The sequence below is a fragment of the Hippopotamus amphibius genome, chromosome 5 (assembly GCF_030028045.1).
Source record: "Hippopotamus amphibius kiboko isolate mHipAmp2 chromosome 5, mHipAmp2.hap2, whole genome shotgun sequence".
Lineage (NCBI taxonomy): Eukaryota > Metazoa > Chordata > Mammalia > Artiodactyla > Hippopotamidae > Hippopotamus > Hippopotamus amphibius.
In genome coordinates, this window is record NC_080190.1 from 14,674,376 (window position 1) to 14,682,738 (window position 8,363).

Consider the following 8,363-nt stretch of genomic DNA (forward strand, 5'->3'; position numbering starts at 1 on the left):
CTTCTCTTACACACATGCACACGCTCAGTCTGCAGAAAAATAAAAGTTTTGCCGTGCTTTCTTGACCAATTTCCCAGCTTCGTAATTATATACTACCTGAGTAATCTGTGTGTGGTTCACACGCAGACAAGGCAAAAGGAAGAGAAGGGAAAGAAAAGAAAAGAAGCAGTAGGCTGGATTTGTCTTTATAAGCTAGGAGAGATAGATAATGCTAGTATATATTGAATGTCTACCTCTGCCAGGCTTTCATCCCCAGCCCTCATTTAATTTTCATGAAACCCTGCAAGTAGGTATTAGCAGTCCTGCAGAGGTGAAGAAACTGAGACTTAGGAAGATTGTTGCTTGCTCAAGGCCACCCAGCTTGTAAGTGGCTGCGCTAGGATTTAAAACTAGATCTGCTTGATTCCAAAGACCTGATCTTTCCAGGATTCTGTGTCAAGGACAGAAGCAGAATCCCCATCCCCACCGCTTACCTGCTAGTTTTTTAAAATATTCTGGTCTTCCCAGGAACATGGGGGTGAACTCCATAGCATACTTTTCTCCTACATTGTGCTGAGTCGGACAAAAGGACACACAGCCCCCTTCCTGTCCCTCAGGTGCCTGTTTGGCAAGACCCCCCTACCCTGTCCAGGACTCCCATTTGGTCCACCAGGCATTAGCCAATCAGAAAGATGTCAGTGACTGCCAATGAGTTTATGAGTTTGACTGCTAGATAGAGTCACCTCTGCCCTGCAAGTCTGGGGTAAAGAATGACAGAATCTCAGATCCGACCCTACATCCAATAAAGAAGAGACTTTAGCAGAGAGGTTTTATCATAAACCACCACACCACCCACCCAGACCTCAAGTCTACTGCTCCACATTCCTCTCCAAGCAAAACACATTTCGTAGGGCTGCAGAGGGACACAGATGTGTGAGCAGCTGCCCCAAGCATGGGCTGTTGCCACCTACAAGCGTGAAGGCAGTGGGAATTCAAGACTCAAGAAGGACACGGCTTCCCCCTTCTCTTTTGCCTTCAAAGCATGAGTCTCCAGCCAGTGATGGAGACTTGTGGCTGCTTCCCAGTGTGGTAACATCATCCCCAAGGTGGTCCAGTCCTATTTACCCTAACTGTTCTTTAGGGGCTGGGAAGCAAAAACTGCTCTAAAAAATAAAGTCTGTCTTAAAAAGGGAAAAATAGACTCAGGGCTGTCTCTCCACATCGCTACAGCCCGGGGCCATTCGGTCCTGTGGTCACTGGGTTCACGGTGTTATGGCTGAGAAATCATTTCTGTTCAAAATGAGGACCCCGAGCCTGGAAGCCAAAGGCTGACTATGTTCTATGACTTTTTCTTAATAAGGAAATAATGTGGATGGTACGTTTCAAAATAATTCCACTAAAAGTATATTTTAGGTGTTGGAGCTTGAACGAAAATACTTAGCTCTCTGGAAAGTTCTTGGCTTGGGACAACTGAGCACAGTATGACGTTCACTGCTGCACTCCTGACAAGGGCACAGCACTAACCCACCGCTCACTGAGGTGGGGAACAGCCTCCCCTTAGGAGGCTCGCTCCAACGTGCTTCGGTCCTGCCAAACCCTGCAAGGCTCTGCTCTGATTTCATCTGCTTAATTTCACACCAAAAGAAGAGTTGTTTCGGGGGTGGGGGAGGATCCAAGGGGGCAAAGCTCCAGAAAAAAAAAAGATGAAGGATGTCCTTGCATGAAAATGGTGAAGCCAACGTCCCACTGGTACGGGCCCTGAAGATGAAGTTGGTCAGCGGGTGCCCTCACAGGCATCAGCCTGGAGGTACGTTATGGCGTGGGCATCCCCCAGGGGGCCCACAGGGAGGGTGATGACAAAACAGTGAGCATGCCTTCTGTCTAAAAGAACTAGGACAACTTACCATGGAAGTGACACTGACCAGTGCACTCTGGGACAGAAGAAATTGGGCAGCAAGGAGAAATTAGGTGGTGCATACAGTATCCACAACTGCTATTCCCTGAGGTCCTGCCACATGCCAGGCACTGGTCTAGGCTCCAAAGATACAACGATGAATGAGACAGACAAGGCCCAGTTCTCATCCAGCTTATTCTAAAAATGGAAACAGACAACCCACAATTTATTTATTGTTCATTTAGTGTTGAGTTTAAATAAATACATTCAAGTGGTATCTGCTGTGAAGAGCGTGAAACAGGATGATGAGAGAGAGATTGGAGGTAGCCTTTAGAACAGGTGCTTAGGGAAGGCCTCTCTGGTAAGGTGACATCTGAAGACTGGACCCTGGGGAAGCCCTGGCCATGCTGAGATCTGAAGGCAGATCATCAGGAGAAGATTCTAAGACAGGAACAAGCTTATGAGTGTGAGTAACAAAGACACCAGTAAGGGCGGAGTTGGGTAAATAGAGGAATAACTGGTAGAAGATGAGATTGGAGCTGTCGGCCAGGGTGCCATCACCCTGGTAAAGAGCCTGGATTTATCACTAAGTGTGATAAGCAAACCATTGAAAGACTCTAATCAGGAAAGGGATGTGATCAATCTCACTTTGTAATGGCAGGACCAGGACCAGAAGTACCAGATAAAAGGCTATTTCAGGAGTAAAGGAGTAATGATGAGACCCAAACTGGGGAGGAAACAGCAGAAACAGAAACAATGAGGCAGATTTGAAATATATTTTTAGGGCAGATATTTTTAAGTACCCGCTGATGGATTGGATGCGGGAGGTAAGGGGGTGAAAAAGAGTCAAGTGAGACTCACCATCATTTTTATATATCCCCCATTTCTAGCACCCTGCATTGCTCACAACAGGAACAAATGACTAGCTGGATGTTTGGTTGTCTGCCGGTGTATTGGCTGGTTGGTGGGTTATTTGGATGGTTCATTGTTTGGATGGATGGATGGATGGATGGATGGATGGATGGATGGATGGATAGTTGGTTAATAGTTAGGTGGATAGATAGTTGACTGGTTGAGTGGGTGGTTGAATAGTCAGATGGGTAGATGAGTGGATGGGTGGATGAATAGACTAATGGTTGGTTTATGGTTGGGTAAATAGGTAGTGGAGAGGTTGGTTTGTTCACTAACTGGTGTCATGTATTTCCTGCTCACTACACAACCTCTCTTTCCCTCCTTTTAGCATTCTTGGCACCTACCCAACTCCCTTGAGCCAGACCTAGCACTTGCCATTTTATCCTAGTCCTTGCCATTTGCCCCATGATCCTGCATCCTCAGGATCTTCCAGGGCTATTGTGGGACCAATGCTGGGCTCCAGGTCCTGGAAGATTTTCAAGGCAGTGAAGAGGTAGACATAGTGAGCCTTAGACTCAAGCAGAACTCAGCTTTGTCTCTTGGTGGCCATCTGGCCTGGAGCAGGTCCCTCTACCTCAGTTCCACTTTGGTAAATGGAGCTAAAAACACCTGGCCCACCTACTCACAAGGTCATGAGAATCAAATGAGAAACCAGGTGTGAGGATATGCAACATATGTCAGGGATTATTCTCACTATCCTGATGTTGCAGTTAAGGAACAAGAGTTTCCTGTCTGGGACAGGCATCTTCCAAGTTATAGGCCCTTTTGTTCTCTTCACCCACTGTTGCTCTCACAATCAGCCTAACTTGAACCTGAAGCTCAGACCTCTGCCCTCGTACTAATCAATGTCTCCTTGATTTGCTCTACTCAGCCTTGGATGCCCTGCTCTCCACTGTATCAGCCTCCACCTCTCACAGGCCCCATCTTGATTGTACTTTAGACAAAACTCCTACAAGGCCATCTGCCTTCTGATTCTGCATTTAAAAAGTAAAACTTGTTTCTTACCTCAAGATCCCAAGTCCAGCCCATAGCACAATGTCTGGAACATGGTAAGTGCTCAAAAATTGTATATGCATGAATGATGCCGCCCTGATTTTTCAAACTACCTTTTGCCTGGGTGTATTGGTTAGCTTCTGATGTGTAACAAACCACCCCAAAATGTAGTGGCTTAAAACAACAAACGTATAAGTTCTCATGATCCCATGGGTGGGCTGGCACTTCTTCTGGCCTGGGTGCCTTGGCTGGAGCCAGATGGTCCAGAATCTCCTCGCTCACATGTCTAAGCCTTCTAGGATGACTGGAACCTCTCTCTTCATGGTCTTTCATCCTCAAGGAATCTGGCCAAGCTTTTTCACAAAAAGTCAGACGAGTTCCCAGCAGCAAGAGGATGCAAGCCCAATGCACATGCACTTTTTAAGACTCTGCTTACATCACATTTGCTAACGTCTACTGGCCAAGGCAAGTCATGCAGCCAAGCCCAGAATCATTCTGGGAAAGAACCACACAAGAGAACTGATACAGATAACACTAGATTTATTAGGGGGCATTACTCCAACAACTTATCACAGTAGGCACTCAAAATAGGCTTGACTGAGCCTACATTCCCAAAACTCCTCTGGGAAGCAGAGCACTGAGGCCCACCAGGGGATCCAGGGAGATCAAGAAGCAGCTAGCTGAGAGCTATCAGGCCAAGCTGGAATCTTGAGAAAGGAGCTGAAACTTCCCATCAACATGACTCCTCCCTGACACACACCAGCTTTTGCCTCTGTATTGGTCAGCTATGGACACATAACACTGCATAACAAACAACCCCAAAATATCAGTGACTAATGGAAAATAGTCACTTTTCTTGTTTGCAGGTAGGTGACCCAACTGGGGTTGCTCTCCTCCACCTGTTACCTTCAGGGTTTAGACTGAAAGGGCAGTGGCTGCTCAGGGCACACACATCTCACAGCAATAGCAAAAGCACAGAGGGGCTTCCTAGGTGGTGCAGTGGTTAAGAATCCGCCTGCCAATGCAGGGGACACGGGTTCGAGCCCTGCCCCAGGAAGATACCACGTGCCGCGGAGCAACTAAGCCCGTGTGCCACAACAATTGATCCTGTGCTTTAGAGCCCATGAGCCACAACTATTGAGCCCATGTGCCACAACTACTGAAGCCCATGCACCAAGAGCCCGTGCTCCTCAACAAGAGAGGCCACAGCAATGAGAAGCCCGCGCACCACAACAAGAATGCCCCCACTCGCCGCAACTAGAGAAAGCCCATGTGTAGCAACGAAGACCCAACACAGCCAATTAATTAATTAATTAATTTTAAAAAAAGGCACAGAGAGAGGAAGCCAGTTGAACAATCACATTGCAATCCTCCCTCACATTACATCTGTGAGCAACCCATTGGCCAAAGCAAGTCCCATGGCTGAGCCCAAAGTCAAAGGGCAGGGAGGTTCCCCCATCCACCATGAAGCTCTGACAAGGGTGTGGATGTAGAATATACTCCCAGAGAGAAGTGAAGAATTGTGTCCAATTTTTCAATCTCTCACGACCTCCTCACTTTTCCCCCATCCCTCCTCAGCTTTCCCCTCCCCCTACCCCAGCTCAGTCATTTCAGAGCTGTAGGTAACAAGTGGGTCAGCCAGCCTTACCCTGCCAGGTGATCCACACCTTCCCTGAAGTTTCTCTGTGCTCAAGTCTACAGTAGATGACATGAGAATAAGGTGGACCTGGCTAGGAAGACAACAAGGGGATAAGTTTCCATCTTCCCACAGAGGAGAAAGTCCTGAGGCCACGGAGTTACCTTTTTCAGAGCAGAATTGTCCAATTCTGCCTATCATGACACATCTTATCATTTCTGGTTTCCAAAGTCACCAGCAGCTCACAGTAAGGTCTGAAAATAGGGCTACTGGCTGGGCTGCACATCTGACAGAGATGCGAGTCCAGGACATATTTTTATCATTAAACTCCTTCTAGCAGTTAAAACAGCAGACCACTTTTGAGGAGACTGGGCAAAACTTCCTCAGGAAACGTGCTGATTTCAACCACCTGGACAGAGCAGATGCCCTGATCTTCTTTTTATCTTGCTAAACACCTTAATTGATTTATTACTTTCTCCTAACGCATGTAAAGGGAGATCCCATTCATTTGCTCAGGCAGCTTCCCCAGGTCCCAGGAATTGAGGTCAAGAGGAGGCTAGAAAACAAGATTTTTAGGATATACCTGCTAAGTGCCAGGGACTGCACCAGGAGAATAAGTGGATATCCAAATAGAAAAATAAAAATTAATCTTCACCCAGAGTTCACACTATACCAAAAAAAAAAAAAAAAAGCTATAAATGGGTCACGGGCCTGGATAAAAGCTAAAGTTATAAAATTTTTTAGAAGAAAAGATAGGAGAAAATCTTTTGTAAGCTTGAGCTAAGCTAAGATTTCTTTAGATGCGTCACGAAGAAAGAACACACCATAAAAAGAAAAGATAAAGTAGATTTTATCAACATTAAAACTTCTGCTCTTCAAAAGACACTATTAAGAAAAAATAAGCAAGCAACAGATATAAGAAAAGATTCACTATATAGATAAATAGGTAGATAGATCACTTGATAGGTATAGATATAGATATAGATATCCCACAAAGAATGTACATCTAGAATATATAAAGAACTGTTAGAACTCAGTAAGAAGACAAGCTAGGATTGCCATATGTACGTTACTAATAAGAAAAAATGTCAAATTGTACACTTTAAATATATGCCGTTTATTGCATGTTAATTATATCTAAATAAAAGTTCTTAAAAAAATAGGAAGACAACCCAATGAAAACAATACAGTCAAAAAATCTGAACAGATGCCTCATAGAAGACGATGTACAGGTGGGCAATAGGCACACAAGAAGATGCTCAACATCTTTAATCAGGGAAATGCAAATTAAAAGTATAATGAGATTCCACTACACAACCACTGGAATTCCTACAAAAAAAAAAAAAAAAAAGACAATGCAGAATAAGATTTGTTCAGTTCACGGTGTTCTGCTCACTAGAAGTTCCCACTTTGGGGATCAGACTGTCAGGGGTCGGATCTGCCCAGTTTAGCTATTTTGCCAAAATCCCACCTAGAGGTGCCACTAACTTGACATTTCACAACACCAACAAAAGGATTTGTTGAGAAGGTGAAGACTTTGCTGAACCAGTCCACAAAGTGAAAATTCTAGACATTTTATGGCTCATTTCCCTTGAATACAATTGTATCCACAAACTGTGAATGATTTGCAGGGGCTTCTGATATCACCAATCTCCCCTCTCACTCGGCCCAGGAATAGCTAAGCGAGGGGCACATTGTGGGAGTTAGAGGCAAAGTTATGAGTGATACAGACCTGACCTCCAGCTCTAACTTCACCACTGAGTGGCTAAGACCTAGGACAAGTTGTCTAATGTCTGAGCCTCAGTTTCCTCATCTGTAAAATGGGGCTCAGACCCCACCTACTTCACAGGGTTGTCATAAAAGTGTCCGTGAAATCAAGTATCACTTGGCACGCGGTGTTATCAATAAATGGCTGGTGTTAGTACTATTGCTAAACCCATCTGACTTTCTCATAACCTTGAGATCTTCTCGTAGTGTTTTAATGTAGTGTCCACTCCCATTCTGTGCTAGGATGCTGTGCCAGCCCTGGGCCTTTTTGCTCTCACATCTATTCTACATCCTTCCCCTGCTCCGTATCACAGCAGGATGACCCAGCAGGCTTCATTTCCCAGACTCCTGTGTCAGTCAAAGGGAGGCACCAGCAAGAGACTGGAGGGTGGAGGAAAGGAAGAAGGCAGGTGTTTCTCCTCCTACCTCTCTGCCTGGGGTGTCTTCTCTGGCAGCAGCTCTAGATTTAACTGAATAGTCCCGCCTGATTCCAGATCACACTGGGCTCCAGGAGCACTGTCTCTTCCCTTGGTTTCTCCAGCTTCAGGTGGGCCTGTCTTCCTGCCCTGACCCACCTCCCAGTACTTCACTGAACCCTGTTTGCCATCTAGGCTCTTCTATATCACCTGTGTAGCAGATTCCCTGTACTACATTCCTTCTGTTATAAATACCTGACGCCTACTGGGCATATACCCAAAGAAAACCATAATCCCAAAAGAAACTTGTACCATAATGTTTATTGCAGCACTATTTACAATAGCCAGGACATGGAAGCAACCTAAATGCCCATCAACAAATGAATGGATAAAGAAGATGTGGCATATATACACAATGGAATATTACTCAGCTATAAAAAGGGATGAGATGGAGCTATATGTCATGAGGTGGATAGAACTACAGTCTGTCATACAGAGTGAAGTAAGTCAGAAAGAGAAAGACAAATATTGTATGCTAACTCACATGTACGGAATCTAAAAATGGTACTGATGAACTCAGTGACAAGAACAAGGACGCAGATGCAGAGAATGGACTGGAGAACTCGAGGTTTGGGAGGGGGCGGGGGGTGAAGGGGAAGCTGAGACAAAGCGAGAGAGTAGCACAGACATATATATACTACCAACTGTAAAATAGATAGTCAGTGGGAAGTTGTTGTATAACAAAGGGAGTCCAACTCGAGGATGG